The 25,214-nt window shown below is 32.5% G+C and overlaps 1 pseudogene; it reads left to right on the top strand.

The window, feature by feature from the left end:
* Positions 1-1,485: 1,485 nt before the first annotated feature.
* LOC104646127 (endoribonuclease Dicer homolog 2-like) lies at positions 1,486-2,511 on the top strand (annotated as a pseudogene).
* The last annotated feature ends 22,703 nt before the right edge of the window (positions 2,512-25,214 follow it).

The raw sequence follows: 25,214 nt of genomic DNA, 5'->3' as shown, positions 1-25,214 counted from the left end.
TTGTAACATCTCATGACAACTCACAAGAAACAATTTAAAGTTAAACTTTAGTAAATCTTGTGTGTGTATATCTATCTATTTGGCGATAAATACTACTTAGAAGGTATGAGATGACCCTAAAGACACTTGATCTATCTTTACTCTCTTCTTGTTAATTAATTTCGTCAAACGATCTATTTGACTATTCATTAAAGGATTTGATCAATGAACATTCAGTTCTTTTTAAAGGATTTGATCAATGAACATTCAGTTCTTTCTACAATGTTGAATGGATTCTAACCAATTCTTCAACTCGGATCAAACTAATAAAACCCCAAATAAATTATAAATTTTAGTTAGGGTTCTAGGAGACAATTTCTTTGAAACAAATTTTATGTATTGAAAATAAACTCCAACTAAGAAATAAATATGAAGAAAGAACAATATTTTACTAATTAACAGTTTAATTTGCACCTAAAATGGATTTTGTTTGATCTTATGTAAAGAGGATTTGTGGACTTTCATGAAGTTTTTTTGGTCAAAAAGAATCCGCCCTCTTTGTAAATTTTCCATGAATTTATGATATTTTTTAGATCCCTCTCTAAGGGATATAGTACCCTTTATATAGTGTGAGTTAGGATTAGTCTTCAAGAATTAGGATTAGTATTCAAGAATTATAAATGAAGTTAGACTCATCTGGTAGAGTCCCACACAATTTTGATATCTACAAATTTCGAGTCTCTATCTCATGAAGAAACTGATTACTTTTTTAATAACCTTTCTGGGCACATAGTTCACTTAACTCTCTTATTGGTTGGAGTTTATTGTTTGAGGTGTAATCAATGGTTCCAAGAAAGGTATTAAGGTATCGCACCAACAGAGGACCCAACAACATCTCCAAGCACGTTTCAGATTCCCGTCCGAACTTGGACACATGATCCAATTTCTAAAAAATCCTCAATAAGACAACGTATCTGTCTTTGCAGATTTCGCGAGTCATGAAGAGGGTGCTTGTGCATGCAAGCCTTAAGTGCAGATTGAGCATATTATTGTTTGTTTATAGAAGCTTACTTCAAATCATTAATTAGGCATGGAGTCAGTTCGAATATTAGAAATAGATATGTGTTGCACCAACATAATCTAGCACTGCATCTCCTAGAATTCCTAGGGTTGTTATCATTATGGAATATGATCCGTGAGTAAGAGTTTCAACAAGCCATGACGGATCATGGAAGTTGTAAGTAGCATGGTTTCAAAGTACTAGACATTAACTAGCTTCTGAGAATCAACAAAATCAATGTGCAACCCAATCCAATTCGTAAATGGTAAAGTCGCTAATTCCCCACACGAGCTGAGGTAGGCACCTATTAGTTCCTCAACCACATTCACTACCATATGTGTATACCTAGAATTCATAAGATTCTTGCGTTCAGCTATAACTATCTACCGTTCTAGAACCTTTAGACCTTATAGGGAAAGCATCCATGCCAAATAAACTTTAAAATAATGCTTTTGAATCACCACAAAGTAAAACTTTGTATCCCAACCGCTAAGATTTTGGAAGTAATGACAACAACGAAATGTCTCCAGAATATTCATTTGGAATCACTTGAGAATCTTGACGACTCTTTTCTCATATATGGTATTTGTATACAATCGTTTAAGACTTATGAAAATTATCATGAGGGTCTTCTCAACATTAAGAAAAATAAAATGATTATCAATGTTGCATTGTTCAAGCTTGGATGTGCTCGTTAAATTATGAAATTTATCCATAATGAACCATTCTATCTCAAAGTGTGGACAATTCCTAGTGATAATCCTCAAAAATTTCTTTATGCCTTCAGTAGAAATGTGTTGTAGGGTAAAGTATAGGAGATTATAAACAAGATAGTAGCTGATGTGGTTGAGGCACTAACAAGTGCCTACCTCAGATCGGACGGGCAACGTAGCAGCTTTCTCATTTATCAAATGGATCGAGATGGATATTGATTTTATTGATGCACCTATCTTAAGGCACTTCATCGTGAATGCTATGAAGCTAGTCAATGTACGGTACTTAGAAATCACTGCTACACTAAAAGTTTCACGACCCTTCGTTGCTTGTTCAAACGCTAACTCACGGATCTTCCATGCTACATGAGATTCCACGATGCTATTAGAACTTGAAATTTCTTGGAGATGTAAAGCTAGATTATGTTGTTACAACATATCTCTATTTCAAATATTTGAGGCTGGTAACAAGACTAATTACTTTGTTTTTGGTCTACTTTTGTAAATAATGATTGATATACTTAATATAAAGTTAAGGCTAGCCTACATAAGCACATTCTTCATGCCTCGCCAGATCTGCAAAGGCAGATATGTTATACAGTTGAGAATTTTGAGAAATTGGATATTGTGTCTACGTTGGGATGGGGGAGTGAAACTACTTTCCCAATTGTGGTTTCGGATACTCTTAATACATTTTTAAACATAAGGCCTCTTCTTGTGTGTGCATGTCCAAGCATTGGGGAGATAAATACTACATAGAAGGTAAGAGATGACCCCAAAGGTACTTGCTCTATCTCTATTCTCGTCTGATTAATTAATTTGTAGAAAAGATCTATCATACTATGGAATGAATGATTTGATCAATGAATATTCATTTTTTTTTAATTTCTAACGAATTTTACCAATTTATCAACTCCGATCAAACTAATCAAACCCCAAAATAAATTATAAATATTTGTTAGGTTCAAGGAGACAAAAATTTTTTGCACTAAATCTTATTTATGGAAAATAAACTCCGACCACAAAATAAATATGATGAAACAAGCATATTTTATTAATTAATAATAGTTTGGGTACAATTATATCCATCTCTTGATTCTTTTAACTGATAATTTGCAACTTCAATGAATTTTATTCGATATCCATGTAAACGGGTTTCTATGGATCTTTTTTTTAAGTATTTGGTTATTAAGAAGAGTCCACCCACATCTTGATATCTTTGTAAATATTCCATGAATTTATGAAATTTTCAAGATCCCTCCCTAAGGGATATGTTACCCTTTATATAGTGTAAGCTAGGAGTAGTTTTCAAGAAGGCCTAATTGAAATTTGACTCATCTAGTAGAGTCCCAGATAAATCTGATGTCTATGAATATCGACTTTTTGGATCTAGAATCAACAAATATCGCACAAACAACGAACCCAATAACATATCCAAACACATTTTGGAAGTAGTTTTTGTTAGGTATGTAGCCAGAAAATGGGAAATAGAGAGAAATAGAAGAAATTGAAAAGTCGAGAACTTAAAGAGTTGGAAACTTGAAAAGTCCTCTTATGATTTAAGGAAAAGGCATTTGTCCCTCATCGATGGTCGAAAGAAAAATAGGAGAGTTTAAAGGCAAAGGCAATAGTCAAGCAAACATCATGGAGAAAATGGAAGATGCAGATGACTTGTGTGCAATGACCTCGGAGTGTAACTTAGTTGGAAATATCAAGGAGTGGTTTCTCGACTCATGTGCCACAAGACATATTTGCTCTGCGAAAGAAGCCTTTGCAATGTACACTCCTGCTGAGTACGATGAAGATTTGTTCATGGGAAACACAGTAACAACAAGGATTGCAGGAACTGGGAAAGTAATGTTGAAAATGTCATCCGGCAAGGTGTTGACTTTGAACAATGTTCTGCATGTCCCTACTATTAGGAAGAATTTATTTTATGCTGCACTACTCGTTAAGAATGGATTTAAGTGTGTCCTAGTTAGTGATAAAGCTGTAATAAGTAAGAATGAAATGTTCATAGGAAAGGGCTACCTCAATGAGGGTCTTTTCAAACTGAATATAATGGTTGCTGACAGTATTACTAAAAATTTTGCTTCTGTTTACTTATTGAGTTAAATGATTTATGCCATGCCTCTTTAGACATGTAAATTACAAAGTCTTGCGAAAATTGGTTAATCAAGAAGTATTGCCTGATTTTAAATATGATAAATTGAAATGCGAAATTTGTGTGGAAAGTAAGTTTGTTAAACATCCTTATAAGTCTGTTGAAAGAAATTCTAAAACATTAGACTTAATTAACACATATATATGCGATATGAAGTCAACACCCTCTCGTGGTGGGAAAAAGTATTTTATAACTTTTATTGATGACTGCACTTGGTTTTGTTATGTATATTTGCTTAATAGTAAGAATGAATAAATTGATGCATTTAAGCAATATAAAAATGAAGTGGAAAACCGATTGATCTAAAGATAAAAATGACTCGGAGTGATAGGGGTGGAGAATATGAATATCCTTTTGCAGATATATATTTGAAATATGGTATTATTCATCAAACTACTGCACTTTATACACCACTGTCAAATGGTTTGGCAGAACGGAAGAACAGAACATTAAAGGAAATGATGAATGCCGTAATGATCAATTATGGTTCGCCGCGAAACGTTTGGGGGGAAGCCATCCTTACAGGTAATAAAATACTCAATAGAGTACCCCATCGAAAAACACAATCAAATCCATATGAGTTGTGGAAAGGAAGGAAACCCAACTTAAAATATTTCAAAGTGTGGGGGTGTTTAGCCAAGGTAGAGGTTCCTTTACCGAAGAGGGTTAAAATTGGACCCAAAACAGTAGATTGTGTCTTTATTGGGTATGTTGTGAACAGTAAAGCCTGTCGGTTTTTAGTTCACAAATCTGATTATCCTGAGATTCATATTAATACGATAATTAAATTAGATAATATAGAGTTTTTTGAAAATATTTATTCGTATAAAATAGAAAGTGAGTCAACAAGTGAAAGACCTACATGACCACGAGAAGAATCAATGAAAAATATTATAACTAGTGAGGAACCTAGGCATAGTACTCGCCAACAAAAATCTGCTTATTTCGGACCAGATTTTGTAGCACTATTGCTTGAAAATGAGCATCAAACATTTAAAGCAGTTATGTCTTCGTCTGAGTCAAGTTATTGGAAAGAAGCAGTTAATATATATATATATATATATATATATATATATATATATATATATATATATATATATATATATATATATACACATATACATTAATGAAATTAATTTTCTAATAAAAGTTAGCTATACTAAACAAATAATAAAAATTAATCTAATACAAACGTCAACTGGCCTCATTACAAGTCATACGAATTTTTCTTCGTCTAAAATACTCAAATATTAAGAAATAGTAGATAAGTAAAACAAAAGGGCAATGCTTATATAATAATACCTACTTTAAAGCAAACTTCCTTACTATCTAAATCACATAACTATCACTGATAAGTTAAGTCATTCTTTTGTCTTTAGCATCAACATATAAACCGTGACAATTTTCTAAATTTTAGGAAAATATATTCATAAGCATATGTCTACCTCACAAGAAAAGTTATTAAAAAAAATGAAATTAGACTACATCATGTTAACTTCATACATTAGAACATTTCATAATAATGTTTATATTGAGCAAAATAATAATTACTTATCATCAAAACTATTTTCTTCAAGTACTCAGAGTTATGGAATATACCTTCTCAGAATAGAGCGATTTACTTCATCGCTAGTGGTACCTCATATTCTGCATAATATTGAACTCAATGAACAATAATAAATAACACAAAAAAAATATAAAATGCAAGACTAAGAACATTACAAAATATTTTAAAAAATCACAGTTAAAAGATGAGGGGAAGCCCATCTATTTATAGTCGACAAAGGGTAGTATGAACATGTTATTTTTGTGTCTTATCTGAAAAGTCATGACCTTTTCGAGAAGTCACAACCCTTTGGAAAAGTCATAAATTTTTGAAAAAGTCATAACCCTTTGAAAAAAATCACGACTTATTGAAAAAGTCAAAACTCATCGAAAAAGTCACAACCTTTAAAAAAGTCGCAACTTATTGAAAAAATCACAACTCTTTGGAAAAGGCATAACCCTTTAGAAAAAGTCACAGCTTATCGAAAAAGTCACAACCTAAGTTAGAAATATTATAGTAATTTAACATTAAAGTTAGGAGTTCATACTTTTAAGATAATATAAAATAGATAAATTAGTTTCTTAGTACGTGCTTCGTGTCTGTAATCTGTTATATTAATGAGTATATTATTTCTTTAAAAAAAATATTAAATAATTTGATTTGATTTTTTTTTAAAAAAAATGTGCGGAGGTTGTTACTTTGTCAATATACTCCAATTCCATCACCTCTAAGTGAATGCATAATATATAAAGAATATTTGTCAACCTTAAAGCTAGTGATATGCTAGACTTTTAGAAATATATAAAGAAAAAATTTGTAATATGTATTGTTCACTTTCACCAAGTAACTAGTGCTTCGTGCAATACCCACATAATAATAATATCAAATAAAAGAAAAAATAAAGTAAAATAAATACTCCTTTTAACTTATGTAGATGAAGGTTAGTTTTGTCTCTTCATCCCTCCAACATCAACGTTTTTGTTGTGATGTAAATGGGACCAAAGGATGCCTCATACATTGTACTTCACGTTGAATCAAAATAAATTTTCAAAACATCTAATTTGGATTTAAAAAATCACTAACAAATTTAACATAATATTTAATATTGTATAACAAATTAAATATTTTATGACATTTTGATTTAACATAGGGACAAAATGATAATTAGATTTTGCACTTAGAAGCTTCCTACTTATCATAATATACTAGTTCTCGAATACGTGCAACGCACATTTATTTCACGTTAAATAATTTTTTCAAAGAAAATAATATGAGTTGTTGAATTTGAAAGGGAAGATTATTTTTTGTCTAATTTATACTTGTGAGTCATTTATTTAAAAATTTAACATAAATAATTAGTTAAATAGTATATATATCGAATGTAACATGACAAGCTATTAAAATCAAAGTTTTTCATGCATTGCAACACTGAATTAAATAATAACTTCAAATTTTTTATTAAACCTCTAAAGTATATAATCTCATATATAACATTTAGATGCACTTACATATATTAAAGTGTAAGATAAATTAAACTTAACAACATAAAGACACAACAATTTTAACTAATTAATCAACATCAACTGATAGGTAAACTACCATAAAATGGTTCTTTGACATTGTTGCCTCAAATATGTAATCAGCTATAAGAATCTCAAGCTTTCAATTGTATGATATAATTTCAATAGTAGTACACTTATCTAAATTACTGTGCAAATCAATTGAAACTGTACCCTATACTTTTTTTTTAGAAAATGTTATGTGTATTATATAAAACTTAATAGAGTACATGAAAAGTTTTCTAACATATGAAAATTAAAAGAAGTAGCAAATCTAAAATTAATGGGATAAGTACATATATAATTATATAGTGAAATAAACTATATTAAGGGCTTGACATATTCATGAACATCACATTAATGTTTCATAATTTCATGAAGTTGAAACGAATATCATAATATTGAATAAAGAACAATTTTAGAAACATGAAAAATCTAGCAATTCCAAGACATTGAGTATAGGTTGTTGTAATTTGTGTGATAATTAAAATAATACTCCTATTTAATTAGATTGTGTAACAATTTAAATAATATTATTAATTAGATTAGTTAGTTTTATTTATTAAATATTTTTATCAAGTAAAAGACAAAAAAATAATTCAACTTTGATAGTCAAAATTCATTGAATCCCAAAATAAATATTAAATGAAAAAATAATATTTTAAATAATTTCAAGAAAATAAATTAAATTAAATATTTTAATTAAAAATTATTCTAAAGAGGTGCAAAAGTGATCAACAGTTTGAATAAAATAATATAATTTAATATTTAAATTAAATAGTTAAATATCTTTATAACATTTAAATTTATAATAAAAGTGACCTCGAAATGTCAGAAAATAAAATTTTGTTATGACATTTCTACAAGTATCATCTCGCATTTCATACTCAAATTGATTATATGTTGGCTCTTCACTTCTACATCATTGCATGAGATATTAAGTTCATGATTTGATGAAGGACGGATAGAATCTGTACATTACTCTACAAATATATATTATCTCCTAATTAATATCAACATAGTTTCATACCCTAAATATGAATTATTGATGTTTTTTGTCTATTCCACGATTCTAACTTTTTTTTAATAAAAGTATACACGGTTGTTACACTTTTAATACAATTAATTGCAGGCGTAAAATAAAAATTGAGTGTTATGCACAATAGCAAAATTATGATTAATAGGAATATTATTAAAAAATTGACTTATGAATGTTGCTTTTATTAAAAGTAATTAGATTAAAGAAAAAAGGTATCGACCTCATGAGGTCGGTATCACATTAAATATATGATAAATAAAAGGTAATCAATTTAAATTAAATGACACTGACATCGAAAAGTCAGTATATTATATAATAAATTTTCCGACTTAAAATTTAAACTGACTTCTAATTAATGGTCGGTAAATATCGACTTTCAGAGGTTGGTTTTGAAAAGTGACCAGTCTTTTCCGACCTTAGCTGGGAAGTCTATATTTAGTCGGTATTTCAAGGAATATAAACTTTCAGTAGTCTGTATTTGTAGGTCTATATTCACTGTTTTTTTAGTAGTGAGACTTTGTATGTGATGTATGAGTTACCTCTCAATCACTTTTATTGATGTAGTAGATAGCTTATTGAAACTTATGTCAAACATCTGATATGAAATTGTTTTCTTGAAATCTTTGTTTCTATTATCTTGTATGATGTATGCTAAGTGACGTGTGCAGAGTCTCTCGTGGTCCTAAACGCCATGTTATGATTAGAATATACTTTGATTTGTGACAACGTGGAACACCCTAATGAGGTAAGTTGTGACGACCCATAAGTATTTTGGTAATTTTTTTGAAAAATTATTATTGTTTTACTCCTCTTGATTGTCGTCCTAGAGTAAATTTTGATTAGTCGGTGAAATTAATTTGACAAATTTGAATCGTTCGATAACTAAGATTATTTAATTAATAGATATATATTAAATAATATATTTATTTAGTTTATTAAATACTATTTGATCCATACTAAAAATAAGTTATTATGGTTTATTACTTTTGACATATAGTTAATCTAGAAAAGAAAAGAAAGAAAGGATGGACGAAAAAATCCACCAGCTGCTCGGCGTAGGAAAAACAACTGTCAGGTAAGAATTGTACAAACCTGATAATTTAAAAATTGTAGGCTTAGGAGAGAAAACAAACCTGTTGTCTTGATGTTAACAATGGAATATGATATTGGGTTTGCAGGAAATTATTGTGTCGTATATATATTTTATTAAATAGAATTCAATATTTTAATTATTAAATATTGGTTAATAATGTTTGGCAACACCTACTCTATTGATCACGTACTAATGGCCTAAATAATTAGAAAGAATATTGGCGATGAATTGAAGATTTCATATTGCAACTTTCAGGTAGACAATGAATTGAACATTCACAATTTTTTTTTCGTTTTGATATTTTGTTCTTTACCCATATTCATCCCTTTAGCCTGTGTTTAGACGTTTACTTGCTGAGTACTGTGTGCTTTGGTACTCACCCCTTGCTTCTACAAATTTTTGTAGGTTATGAGTCTGGATTTTTGTTCTACTTGTCATTCTTTTCTTTTCCGAGGCTTCTTGGATATTTGTCAGGTAGTTGTTTCGATCGCAGCAAACTTTCTTCTCCTTAATTATGATCTTGTTCTATTCTAGAAGCAAGTTCATTTGAGACTTGATTTTTCTTTTGAATCAATTGTAATACATTAGAGGCTTGTACACGTGACTACCAGGTTTTGGGGTTTTAATTAAGTTACTTATATTTTATTTTCGCAGTTATTGTAATGGTTGAGTTTTAGGCTGACTTGTCTTGGTGGGATAAGACGAGTGTCATCACGTCCATTTTTGTGTCGTGGCAAAATGGTATCAGAGCTCCAGGTTCATAGGTCTCACGTGTGTACAAGTCGAGTCTAAATAGAGTCCTGATGATCGGTACGGAGACGTCTATACCTATCTTCGAGAGGATATAGTGACTTTTAGGAAATATCTTCACTTCTTGGATCTATATTGTGTGTACTTGGTCTCATTTTGATTCTTATCGCTTCACTCCATTCGGTCTCGTTTATGTGATGACTCGTGCATAGTTTCTTTTGTGAATCATTGGCATGTCATGTATTAATTTGATGTTAGATCTGGTATTAAGGTTGAAATGATATACTTATGAAACGAATGTGTGATCATATTTGAAAGAGTTGAGTAAGGTTAGTTATCATTGTAAATATATTCTCTTAGCACAAAGAAAGGAGATGATACGAACTGGGGTGGAAGTATAGTCACCCTCCCACACTAGCGGATCTGTCCCAGGCTTGGCCAATGTAACAGTTTTAGCATTACAATCTAAGATTGCAAAATTTGGAGAAAGCCAAGTCATACCCAGAATTACATCGAAATCAATCATTTCTAGGATAATCAAGTCTACATGAGTATTGCTCCCCATAAAAGTCACAAGACAAGACCTATACACCTTCTCAACTATCACAGACTCACCCACAGGAGAAGAGACACGAATAGGCATGTCAAGCAAATCACAATGTAAATCAAGACCAGTAGCAAATGAGGAAGATACATATATGTGGATGCAGGATCAAATAATACGGAAGTCATGCAATTACAAACCAAAAGACTACCTGTGATAACAGCATCAGATGTCTCTGCTTCAGACCTCCCGGGGAAAGCATAACAATGGGCCCTATCACTTGTCTGCCCGTTGCCCCTACCATGTTGTGCTGCAGCGGTTCCAACTTGTCCGCCACCTCGGCTGATTTGGTGACCACCATAACCTTGACCAACGCGTCCTCCAGAATGGCGGCCTCTCCCATGACCACCTCTACCCCTAATTATTGGGGGTTTATAACTATATTTTGGACAAAACCTCCTAATATGTCCAGTCTCTCCACATCCATAACACTCTCTGGAGTCAAGCATAGGCCTCTGTGAGAACGACGAAGTCTGGGGATAACCTCCAAACTCAGTGAAATGCTGACCGTTCTGCGGTGGACCCCCGGCTACAGCCTGCAGTGAAGACTGAATAGGTCGGGCTGGGTAACCTCCTAAACTCTTCCCTCAGGAGTAAGAACCACTAAATTCACCTCCTTTACGAAACTTCTTAGATGTCGATGCCATGGTGAAGTCGTCTGGCTTCACTCCCTCCACCTCTATCACAAAATCTACCAGTTCCTGAAAGGATTTTGCTGCAGCAGCTACCTGTAAGGCTAGGATCTGCAAATCTGACCTCAATCCTTTCACAAATCGGCGAATCCGCTCTTGTGAACTGAAGCAAAGCTGGGCGGCATAGCTGGATAGTGCACGAAACTTAGCCTCATAAGCAGTAACCGACATCCTGTCTTGCCCTAGGCTTAGGAACTCATCTCTCCTCCTATCCCTCAAAGTCTGGGGTATATACTTCTCCATAAATAGTCTAGAGAATGATGCCCTCATCATAGGTGGTGCCTGTGTAGGTTGACACTTAACATACGACCGCCACCACATTTTTGCATTTCCCTGAAACTGATAGGTCACAAACTAAACACCGAATCGTTCCACTATGTCCATCTTATGTTGCAGTTCATGACAATCAACCAGAAAATCATAGGCATCCTCAGATTCAGCACCCTTAAAGACTGGAGGTTTCAATTTCAAGAACTTAGTGAAAAGTTCATATTGATCACTCGTCATTATAGGCCCTGTAGTCAATCGAGGAAACGTGCCTACTCCCAATGAGGTATCCATGCGGGGAGCCACAGCAGCTGCATGTTGTACTCCCGGAACCTGAGGTGCTGGTGCAGAAAACAATGGAGGTGTCTGGCCTTGATCAGATAAACCGCTAAGATAAGCAAGAACCTGGTTAATCATCTGTGGGGTAGGTTTGGCTGGTAGTTCCTCATCTTGCAATTGCTCATTTTCCCCTTCCTCACCCTCTCTTACTACTTCATCAGTTGGTGAAGGAGTTACCGCCCTAGTACTAGCTGGACCAGATGTTTATCCTCTACCTCTAGAGGACGTCCTTCCGCGACTTCTACCACGGCCTCTTGCCACTGTTCTTCCTCGAGCTGCAGCCTCTGTGGCTGGCTCACATGCACCCTGTCTTGCCGGTGTTGGTGATGGCACAGTTGTTGCTCTAGTTCTAGTCATCTGCGAAATAAAGTAAGGATGTCAGATACCAATTTGTATCACCTAGATACCAATTGGATCCAAGTAATAGCACGAAAGGAAGAAAGAATAGAATTTTATTAATATAGCCAGTGGCACCAACACTTATCCTCCTATATGAGCGAACCAACAAATCTAAACCCCAACATTCACCAACAATTCAACCATAATGAACAAAATATAATGCGGAAGACTAAAAATCTTATTAATATAGCCAGTAAATAAGCTTCTAAAGTTTATCAACTATCATTCCCAAAATCTGGAAGTCATCACACCAAGAATATCTATTCTCAAGTTTCTAATTCTACGAGTATTTAAGAAAATTAAAATAAGTAAGCAGATGGTCCATGTTCGAACTTCAAGACATCAAGACGTGAAGGAGAGAATCCAGCACGAGCTAGGAACAGTAGCTCACCCTGAATTCTGATATGCTGGAGACTGGCTAGAGTTGAGGGCGAGTCGAAGTCGATGGCGTAGTTGCTGCACTCCACAAAATAACAAAGATGAAAATACAAGTAGGGGTCAGTACAAGGAACACGTACTGAGTAGGTATCATTGGCCAACTCAAAATAGAAAGCAGTATATATCGAATAATAATATAAAATCAACTACCACTCTTAACTGGTGACAACAACAAGTACAAGAATCATTGGCAACAACACCAAACACACCCATGAGGACTCAAGACTCCATACCATACTCATTTGGGAAAAAGGTTCTTCGAATTGAGTATATTAACATGATTCAAGATTCATTCTCTTTATTATTATCGTGTCTGAACGTGATACTCCGATCCCCTAATACTACGTGTCGGAACGTGACACCCGATCCCCTATTTCTATGTGTCGGAACGTGACACCCGATCTCCTATTTCTATGTGTCGGAACGTGACACCCGATCCCCTATTTGTATGTATCGGAACGTGACAATCCGATCCACTAATCTCATTACTTTAGTTCATCAAGCCTGTTATATGTCAATACATCATCTTAATAGAGAGGGATAAGATTTAGGATTCCACAATCACAACATACAAACACACAATCAAGCATATAGAAGACTATACAATACTACCCAATACATATCAATCGCTATTTGGAGTTTACTATGACATAGCATAAACCATAACCTAGCTCCACCGAAGAATTGTGATCAAGCAAGCTACTTCCCAAAGCCTTTTTGCTTTTCCTCTTCGTTTCTCTCTTCTCTCGCTCGTTCTCCCCTCTTTTTGTTCTTTTTATTTTTCTTTTACAGATTCTTTTTCTTTTACCCTAATTATCATATAATCAAGTATCAAAGATGATAAAAGTAACCCATTATTCATTTTAAACGTTACCTCCTTTAACCCCCAAGTAATTAAATTATTAAACTTACCCCATTAATTTCATACACTTTGTCATGAATAGTCGAAAACACCCCTTAAAACTTCTTAGCAGAAATCTGACCCAGTCGAGGTTACGCCACTTGTGATGGCCCGTCGTACCTGCGACGGCCCGTCCTGCAGGTCCGTTACAAAGTTCAGAGAGTCGAATTCATTAAAGAGTTTTGTGACGGTCCGTCGTATCTAAGACGGTTCGTGGTGCAATTCCGTCGCGATGTTCAGGGAGTTGATACCATAACCCACAGGAAAATTAAACAAGTGTGGGATGACGGAGTCCATGACGGTTCGTCGCGTGATCCGTCGACCCAGTCAGTTTTATCACAAATGATTCTACTACTCGAAACGACTAACAAGTCGTTACAGATTATGACAAAGAAGAGTTGTAAGAGTAATGGAAAATCACAATAAAAACATTTATTCCTCAATAAGTTTTGAATGGAAATGAACATCCACACTTCAATTGTAAATTACATACCAAACAAATAATTAAATTACAAATAAAAATAATTGCAAATATAATTTGTAAACATCAAGCCCATTTTAGTCCTAGTGTAATAAGAACTACACTAAGATAATCAAATATAAAAGCAGATCTAAAGAGTTGTAGTGTATGATCACTCCAAGGAGAATATCTAAACCAAATGTCTGTAAGAAAGCTCCTTCTTGCTATTGCTTTTTCATGGCTAAATGTATCAAACGAAAATTTTCCATGGTATCTTCCAAAGCCACTTTGTCCTACTCCTCCAAATGGAAGTGTATCAGCTGCATACTGCATTTGTATGTGTAGCAAGTCATTTTGATGATTAGTTTGATCATTAAATCATAATGAAAATTGGTGTTATAAAGAGCAATATTATTGAGAGGGGGTTCTAGAATTACATATTCTTAATGTAATTTACTTATTTTTGAGTGTCATGTTATATATTTGATTAAAATTATAAAATTGAAATAATTTACTTTTTAGCTAATTTGGTTAAAGTTGGATGACCTCTTATATACGTGACAAAAATGGAAAGATGACTTTTGTGTAATAAACTTAAAAGTTGGAGGACTTTTATGTGATAAAAAAAATAAAAAACTAATATTTGACTCTGAATACATATTTGAATCTTTAAAGTGTTGTCTTTAGATTTTAATATTTCATGATCAATATTGTTTTTTTCAACATCAAAATATGCATAGTTTATTTACGTTTACATATAATAAATATATTATTGAAGTTGAATCTTACAAAAAATATAAAATTAATATACAAAATTATTATTTAATTATAAAAACTATTTGTGTTTGTAAGCGATGATAGAGATGATGTGTTGTGGTGATGGTTGGTGCTAGTGGCATTTAACAATTATGGTCATTATAGTTGCGATGGTGGAGGTGTTTGGTTGTAGTGACGTCGCAATAGTGGTAGTTGGTTGTGCCAGTTACAATGATGGTGAAGTTGATCAATTTTAGTAGTTGCAATGGCTGAAGAATGTGTTGTGATTGATGATGATATTGATAGTAGTATTGGCCTTGATTGAAGAATGTGTGATGATTGACAAGGACATTGATGATAGTTAATAGTGCTAATTATAAAGGCAAAAGTGGTTAGTAATTGGAAATGACCGTAGTCATAGAAGTGGTTGATGGTGAGAGTGGTAATGACACTAAATATTACTATAATAATAAAGGTGGTAAATATAATAGCGACTAATAGTAGTGATTGACAGTTATGGTGATTGACTAATTGCAATGGCAAAATGGTTGGTGGTGATGGGTAAAGACGATGGTGGTGATTATTGACAATGGAGATAGAGATTGTGACAACAAAATATGGTTAGTAATGGTGTTTGATAGTTAAGAACAAAGTCATGGTAAAAATTGTTCAAGATCCTAATAATTAAAACAAATTGAGACTAAATAAATACTTAAATAGTACATAACCCAATACATTAACTAACCTTAAGTCTCTCTATGTAGCAAACTCACATTACTTCATAAATGTGAAAAAATAAAAGTGAATTAAAGGGAAAAACTTACCTGAATGATTGTATCATTAGACACCAAACTTCCTGAAGAGGTTCCTTTTGTAATCTTTCTTTCGAACTCTTCATTTTTGATAAAGGAATATATAGTAAGTGGCTTAGGCATTGCATTGATAAATTCAATACTGTCCTCAATTTTATCCAACTAATGACAAAAAAACAAACAAAATTAACCTTAATTACAATAAGTATTGCCCTTTTTGTCAAAAATAAAATGTGGTGTACATTCTAGTTATTAAATTTTTTATGACCAATACCTAATCCTCTACATTTTAAAATATATATATATATATATATATAAATAAAATATCGTTCAACTAATAAGTTGATGTTATAAAATAAGTTGATATACCATCATTATACATTATAATTCAACGTCAATATTATTTTTGACAAATCAGAATAAACTTATAAAAATATATATTGGACTTGTAATAGAGGTGCAATATATTGAAGGTTACTATAAGGCTTAAATAAAATTATATTATAAAGATAATCGAAATGACAAAGAAGTTTAAGTTGTTAGAAAAAAGAGTAAACGAAGTGATGTGCAAGGGAAAGACAAAAAGAAAACACGATTTCACAATTCATGATTTTAGTTAGAAAAGGGATTATTTGTGAAAATTTATAAACGAAATTAAAAATATATTCTTCAATTTTTTCGTTTAGTATTTTGAACCTTGAATTATGAATGTTTTTATGCCTTCGAAAAATAATATTATAGTGTATATCTTACTGTTATGATAGGGAGCAATGGGCCAAAAATTTCATCAGTCATGATTGTAGATTGCAAAGGAGGATCCAGTAATACTGTGGGCTCAATGTACCGGCATTTACACATATAAATCATTCAAAATATTAAATGCAATATTGTTGGCAACTTTTAAAATAACACAAGATAATAGTTTATACTAAATATGTGTTGTTTTGAATGAAGACAATAGTTAAAAAAAAAAAACTGATTGTGGGGTTTGATTTTGGTTATTGAAGAAACTTTTCTCAAGGAATATATTTTCTTATAACAAGAGGAGAAATTGCTTTCCTCACTTATTTATAGTATATTATTATGCATTATATTAATTCATCTCATTAATACTTATATTATCAATATTAATACATAATTGACTATGTAATTGCGTAATTTTTCATCAAATATATGGGTCTTTAATTTTTCCCTTTGAATAAGTTGGTCTTGAAGTTTTGTTTTTAAAAATTCAAGTCATGAAATATTGTAATGCGTTATTTGCAAAATTAAGTTGGTCTTTAAGTTTTGTTTTTAAAAATTAAATTCCTAAAATATTGTAATGCATTATTTGCAGAAATTCTTAAAGACATTTGACTAAAAATATTATTTTTATTATTTTGACTCATAAAATTAATAAACATATATAGTGTAATAAAGCTATTTGTCTTGAGAGACAACTATTAAAAATCAAACACTAAATAAATTTTTAAAAAATTTTAAATGACCCAAATTTGACTTTAAACATTATCTAATTGATAGCTCTATATGATTAAATAGTATTTATAAGCATATATTTTTAGAAAATACTTTTCATTGATCAAACAATGCACTACATTTCCCAAAGATCATTTTATGAGAACAATGTGTTTTTTTCCTTATATCTACACTTAAATGTAAAACTACAACAATATATTCAATATATATTCATAAAAGTGATATTTTGATGAAGATAAAGTGCACTCAGATGTTATGATCATTACATTAGAGATAAAAATGTTAATTTCGATTAACCTTTAATTCTTTAATATAAAAACTATAAAAATTAAAATTACTCACCAATTATCTTCATCAGATGATCCTCCGTATATAATTGATTTTTTTACCATTGGCTCATCTAAGAGATTCTTTAATCTCAAAAACTGATTTTTCTTAACTATTCTTGAAATTGAATGTGATTCTTTTGGATTTTCTCCAAGCATTTTTGGAATCCAAGGTTTAATCAACTTTACCTAGTGCAACATTGAAAAGAGAATTAATTATTAGTATTTGATGACAAACCAATACATATATTTATCAAAATTAGAACTCATGAATTTTTTTTTACTAAATAAAACATAATCACATCAAAATTCAATAAGTACAAGTTCATTGACAAACGTCTTGTCGACGAGGATATAATCAATCCCAATACATACTTGGCCAGCACAATTCCCAAATTTTCCAGAAAGAATTCTTTTCATTGCAATCTATGAGAAGTGAAAGAAAAAAAACCCAGATATTTGATAAAATTAGTATAGGATAAATAAAATTATTTTTTTAAAAAAACTTTGTTGTTAAACTGTTTGAAGCAAATCGTTTGCATTAAAAGTTTAAATATAGTTAGAAATAGCGGAGATGACATATTGGTTTAGTACTATTTTTATATTGGGGGATTTATTTTTTTCTTGAAATAAAATCGTAAAAAAGGTATTTTGTTGATGATTGGCAATAATATTTCAGCAAAATATTTTGAATTTTCTTACCATGCTTTAAATTGTTAAAAATAAGGTACTTTATTTTTCCAATTTCTTTCTCACTTATTCAAATATATCTAAAACTCAAAAGTATTTTATGCATGACGTTTAGTTTTCCCTTTCTACTATCGACACGCTAGCATATTTTAATTTATTGGCCTTTCGTTTTCATTTGATCTGGCGGAGGCGCTTCTATATTTAACTACTATTGATTTAGATCACATATTGACACGTACATGATGCGATGATTTATATATGTGTACTATTTATATTTTTATTTTTAGAATATAAGGAAATTTAAATAAAATTGAAAATAGAGAGAAAAGAATGTTGAATTTACCTTTTTATCCCAAGAACTTGAGAGTGAATCAATGATAGCACGGCATTTTGCCCCCAATTCAAGGGTCACTGGAGTCAAATGCTTGGCTGCAGCACCCATAATAATTTGAGCCATTTTTGGACTCCCTATAAATTTTTTGAAAATATTTAAAATTAATTAATTTTATATAATTATTTGTAATAAAATAAACAAACTAATATAGTATTCTTATTTATTTGTTACTTTTTTTCCACATAACTGTTAACATATGTGGAGCCATAAAACAAGGGCTTGGGCAACTTTCACATATAGCAAACAAAAAATTCATATTTGTATGTTATAGCAAACTTTGGATAATTGGTACAAAGCAAACATAAAAACTGTATAATTCGCTATACATATACAAATGTATATTTCGCTGGCCTATTTCGCTGCAATTGTATAATTAGCTTTGCATACAGTTGAATCGAATTAAAATGTATGTATATTGCATAATTATAAGTGTATAGCAAGAAGATATATGTTTTTCACGCTTTATACAAAAACAGAAACACAATATATACACTTCTGTCGTATAAAGCTAGAAAAAATTGTATTTCACTGTAATTGTATAATTCTTTGGCCTTTTTATCTGCAATATTTGAAGTAAAATGTTTGTAAATTATATAATTAAGTATATAATACGAAGATATACATTTTTGCATGTGTATATACAATTTTCTCTCGCTTTATACAAAACAGAAACAGAAATTATACATTTCTGTGTATAAAGCGAGAGAGGCGAGAATGGGTGAATGGCGAGCGAGACTTCTGGGAGAGAGACGCCTGACAAATTTTTGCCAACGTTTGCTATGGAGCACAATTAAATCAAACTCTAGCTATTCCATTTAATTTAGGTTATTAGTTTGCTATTATATACAATTTTCCCATAAAACAATCATACTCTAAGAAGTTGGCCTATTAAATGACATAAAATAACCATAATTTATGATATTTACGTCTAGTAGCCCATGCTCTATATATCAGGTTATAAAATTTTTGAATTTAGGAAACTAAATAAATCTTCCCCTAAAATAAGATTAAATTTTCTATATTTTTACATATAAATTGTATTAAAATGGCATAATACATGAATATGCCCTTTACTTGACTTTAAATTACATTTAAGTCCTTCAATTTTAGGTGTGCACAAGTAGACACTTAAACTTCTATACAGTTGAACAAATAGACGCAAATTTCCTACATGTCATTTTTTGTCCTACGTGGTGTCCTACGTGTAATGTGTCGCGTAGGAATCGTGTATCTATTTGTTCAAATTTATACAAGTTTCAGTTCTACTTGTACATAACCAAAATTGAATGACATAAATATGAAATCAGGTCAAGTTAAATAGTACGTTTATGTGTTATGCCTATTAAATTTATATCATTCCTTTATATATATATATATATATATATATATATATATATATATATATATATATATATATATATATATATATATATATATATATATATATATACACTAATTGTCCAGGTCATCTAAGTTACTAGATTAATCCTCAAATGATTATCATAATTTTCTATATTAAGTTCTCGATCACCATCATTTTGCTCAATTAATATTATAGAAATGTATTAGTCTTTCTCATCTCATGCTGATGTGTTTTATTTAGGTTTGACATGTAAAATCTCCCCGGGGTTCACCACGAATCCATCCTCACGCATATCGAAAGGTCCATAAAAACCCAAATGTTTTCTATCTTTATTTCGAGTCAATAAGTCCATAAAGATCGATGGATGGGTCCCAGAATATAAAAATTGAAGATATTCGGAGATGATAGATTATAAGGCCAATTTTATTTCATTTTTTTGCATTTTATATTGTATTTGTTTTCGCGCATATGCCCTTGTCGTCTTACGTTACTTTATTGATTTTGTGTAATTATTTGTTTAGTTTAGGACAATTACAAAATGGGTCAAAACCCAAAAAGAAAATGGGTCAAAAACCCAAAACAGGTGGGTCCAAATTCTGGTCCAGGCGAACAGAAAAATCGGATTTTGACCAAAGTCTCTCTCTCTTTCTCTCTCCATCTTTGCATGCTTTTAATTATTTTTTTTATTGTCGTTAGTCTAAAGTTAAGAATACTCCAAATACCCCACGAACACCTTAAAGGCCTTATTAGCATAAAACCAATAATTTTCCAAATGACTCACCCTTCAAGTAATTTATGAAAATTAAGAATTAGTGATTTTAGTCAAACTAAGTTAGTTGTCGGATAGTCGTAATTAAGCGTAGCGTCTTAGGTGATTTCAAAACCTTCCTAACATGTTAATAAGAATCCACGAACCCTTTTAAATATTTTCAAGTGATTTTTCTGTTAAGTCTTTTGAAAATGGAAGCTTTTACTTGATTTTTCTTAGAAAATTAAGCGACGACTCTCTAAAAACTCGAAAACGAAAAATAATATTTTTTCATGGTGAAGGGAGTCACTCTGGCAGACAAGCGTCAATCATTGATGAAGTATCGCGAGGTACAAATTTTTACACGGTGGAACTGGTAAATTCCACCAGTGAAGAGTTGTCCCCACTGACTCCCATGCCTTTCATGTACAACATGATAACCACTGTGATGCTGCAGAATAGTTTTGAACCAGGTTTCGGATTGGGAAGAAATTCCCAAGGAATTGTTGAGCCTATTCCGGTCCTCGTCAAGGGAGAAAGATATAGTTTGGGGTACATCCCCAGAGATGATGATATGAAGATGAAGAAGAAAAATTATCAAGCATTGGCTAAGCCGATCCCACATCTGTATCAATGTTTCCTAGTCTAGAAGTATGCCGAGCATGAAGACCTTTGGGAAGGAATTTGTGATATCTTCAAGGAGATCGATGTTGTTACTGAGGAAGAGGTCGAGCTAGCTGGTATCTGCGATGCTAAGCTAGGAGGGATGCTGCAGGGCATCATTTTATGCATATTTAAATCAGTGGTAGTTCGGAAGAGGCCCGAGACCCACCATTTTGCATTTTGCTTAACTATTTGAATTTTTGAATTTCCACCGTGATGTTCAAAGAAGGCATTCTGGCCCTATGACATGGCTAAAGTTTGCATCGTTTTCCAATTTGAATGAAAGCCTCTTTTGTTTATAAAATTTATTTATTTACTCATTTGTTATACTTTGATTGTCCAACTTTGTTTGTTTATTGTTTCATTAATGTAAGTTAACACGACAAGACATGAAAGAAGGAAAGGGCTATCTATTGCATTAACAAGAAGTTTACTCCATACGAGTCTCGTTATACTCTGTTGGAGAGAACGTGTTGTGCTTTGTCTTGGCTTGCCCAGAATTTAAGAAATTATCTGTCTTCATACACGACATACTTATTTCCACAGTGGACCCGCTAAAGTATATCTCTCAGAATGCGATGCCGACCAGAAAATTAGCTAAGTGGCAAATGTTGCTGAGTGAGTATGATATTGTGTATGTGACTAAGAAGGCGATAAAAGCACAAGCTTTGGCTGATCATAGGCAAAATATACCGTTGATGAAGAGTATGAACTACTTAAACTTATTTTCACGATGAAGAAGTTTCATTTGTGAGTGAAGACATTTCTAAAACATACCCCGCTTGGAGACTATTCTTTTATGGAGTTGTAAATCATCAAGGTAAAGGTATTGGAGCAGTCTTAGTGTCAGAGTATAGTCAACACTATCCCATGGCGGCTAAATTCCGATTTAATTGCACGAACAACATGACCGAATACGAAGCTTGTATTCTTGGTTTGAGAATGGCCATTGACATGAACATCCACAAGATATTGGTGATTGGAGATTCAGATCTATTGATTCATCAGGTTCATGGAGAGTGGTCCGTGAAGAACTCGAATATTATACCTTACGTACAGTATGTACAGAAGTTGTGCAAAAGATTTCACGAGATCGAGTTCAGACATACTCCCAGAACACAAAATGAGTTGGCCGATACTCTTGCCACCATCGCTTCAATTATTAAATATCAAGATACTGATTAATTGATCCTATGGATATAGAGCTGAAAAAACATCCAGACCATTGTTCACATGTTGAAGCAGGACCAGACGGTTTGCCATGGTATTTTGATATAAAGAAGTATTTGGAGTTCGAGATTTATCCTGAAGATGCTGCGTTCAATCAGAAGAATTCAATATGCCGTATGGCCATCAATTTCTTTCAAAGTGGAGAAATCCTGTATAGGAGGACTCCAAACTTAGGTCTTCCCAAATGTGTTGATGTTGCTGAAGCTGTGAAGCTTATTGAACAGATACATGCCGAAGTTTGTGGCACGCATATGAATGGGATCACTTTGGCAAGAAATATACTTTGAGCCGGTTATTTCTAGATGACTATACAGAATGACTGCTGCAAGTTTGTGCAAAAATGTCATAAATGCCAAGTGCACGGGGATTTGATTCGAGTGCCACCTCACAAACTTAATGCTATGAGTTCACCTTTGCCATTTGTAGCTTGGGGTATGGATGTCGTTGGTACGATAGATCCAATCGCTTCTAATGGACACGGATTTATTTTGGTTGTAATTGATTATTTCACAAAGTGGGTGGAAGCAGCTTCTTACAAGTCGGTAACCAAGAAAATTGTTGATGATTTTGTTCGCAACAATTCGATATGCAGGTTCGGAGTACCAGAATCAATCATTACTGATAATGGTATAAATCTTAATAGTCACTTGATGAAAGATATATGTGAGCAATTTAAGATCATGCACCGGAATTCAAATGCTTATCTTCCCCAAATGAATGGAGTTGTAGAGGCTGCCAATAAGAATATCAAGAAGATTCTAAGGAAGATGATTGACAATCACCGAGGTTGGCATGAGCTATTACCATATGCTTTATTGGGTTATCCAACGACTATCAGACGTCAACTGGAGCTACTCCATACTTGCTAGTGTATGAAACAGAAGCAATTATACATGCCGAAGTCGAAATACCGTCTTTGAGAATCACCCAACAAGTTGAGTTAAGTAATGCCATATGGGTCAGCAAGCGGATTGATCAACTAACTTTGATTGATGAGAAAAGAATGATTGCTTCTTGTCATGGTTAGTTGTATCGACAGAGAATGATTCGCGCTATCCACAAGAGAGTAAGAGCTAGAACTTTTGAAATCAGTCAGTTAGTACTTAAGCGCTTTTTTCCTCATCAAGATAACTACAAAGGAAAATTCGCATCAAATTGGCAAGGACATTACATGGTTCGTAAAGTATTATGTGAAGGTACTTTGGTCCTGTCGGAGATGGATACACCATATGGCCTAAACCTATCAACTCAGACGGTATCAAGAGATACTATGTGTGAAGCATCGGTTTGCATTTCTATTATATACTTGTAATCATTCTGTTTGCTTGTATTTATTTTGCTTAAATTTTTACCCCTCTTTATAATGAACTACGTCTGACCTGAATTCTCGAGAATGAGATACGTAGGCGGCCTATGTCGTCCTCGGTCACCCCATTTATTCCTGTTAACTATTTCTTTATATTTGAACGACGTTCGACCTGAATTCTTAAGAATGAGATACGTAGGTGGCCTATGTCAGTTTCTTACTAATTTTTCTTATTTTGTCAACCTTTGAGGAGGGAACTACATTTGACCTGATTTCTGCCTCAATGGTATACGTAGGCCCCACAACGGTTCGTCCATATATCCCGTAAGATTTCTATTCATCTTTACAATAGAAATTGGGACAAAATTTTTGAGAGAGACTAAGAAATTCTCGAGAAGAAGATGCTTCCTCAATAAGTCAAGGCTAAAGATATTTCTAGATTTGCATTGATTTAGGCTTAGTTTTCTGCCGGTTGAATCTTCCATTCCAATTTTAAGGTCATATGGCTTTGTTTGTTCATATTTGCACATGTGATTAGTGATTCACTTAATGGCATGCTAACATTATAACACACCTGGCAGAGACTAAAGTATGGTATTTGTTCATGTCACATATGCTCAATGATAACTTATTTGTTAGTCTTAATTTTGTTCAAATGAGCAGTTGGTAATTTTTTTATTTTTTATTTCATTCATTTTTTTTAAAAAAAAAGATAGCTTAATTTTAAAGTAAAATCTGGGAATGTGGATCAAGGCAATTTTCGTCCTTTCTTATTATGGTAAGTAGCTAGAGTAATTGTCCAGGTCATCCAAGATACTAGATTAATCCTCAAATGATTATCATAATTTGCTACGTTAAGTTCTCGATCACCATAATTTTGCTCAATTATTTTTATAGAAATGTATTAGTCTTTCTCATCTCATGCTACTGTGTTTTATTTAGGTTTGACATGTAAAATCTCCCCGGGGTTCACCACGAATCCATCCTCACCCATATCGAGAGGTCCATAAAAACCCAAATGTTTTCTATCTTTATTTCGAGTCAAGCAGTCCATGAAGATTGACGGACGGGTCCCAGAGTATAAAAATTGAAGATAGTCGGAGAAGGTAGATTTGAAGAACCATTTTATTTCATGTTTTCTCATTTCGTATTGTATTTATTTTCGGGCATAAGACCTTGTCGTCTTTACTTTACTTTATTTATTTTGTATAATTATTTGTTTAGATTAGGAAAAATACAAAATGGGTCAAAACCCAAAAAGAAAATGAGTCAAAAACCCAAAACAGGTGGGTCCAAATTCTAGTCCAGGCGAAAAGAAAAACCGGATTTGGACCCAAGTGTCTCTCCCTCTTTGCGTGCTTATAATTATTTACTTGATTGTCATCAGTCTTAGGTTAAGAAAACTCCAAATTCACCGTGAACGCCTTAAAGGCCTTATCAGCATAAA

Source organism: Solanum lycopersicum, chromosome 1 (assembly GCF_036512215.1).
Source record: "Solanum lycopersicum chromosome 1, SLM_r2.1".
Taxonomy (NCBI): Eukaryota; Viridiplantae; Streptophyta; class Magnoliopsida; order Solanales; family Solanaceae; genus Solanum; species Solanum lycopersicum.
Note: the sequence above shows the minus strand (reverse complement) of the source record. Positions and strands in the feature narration are given on the sequence as shown.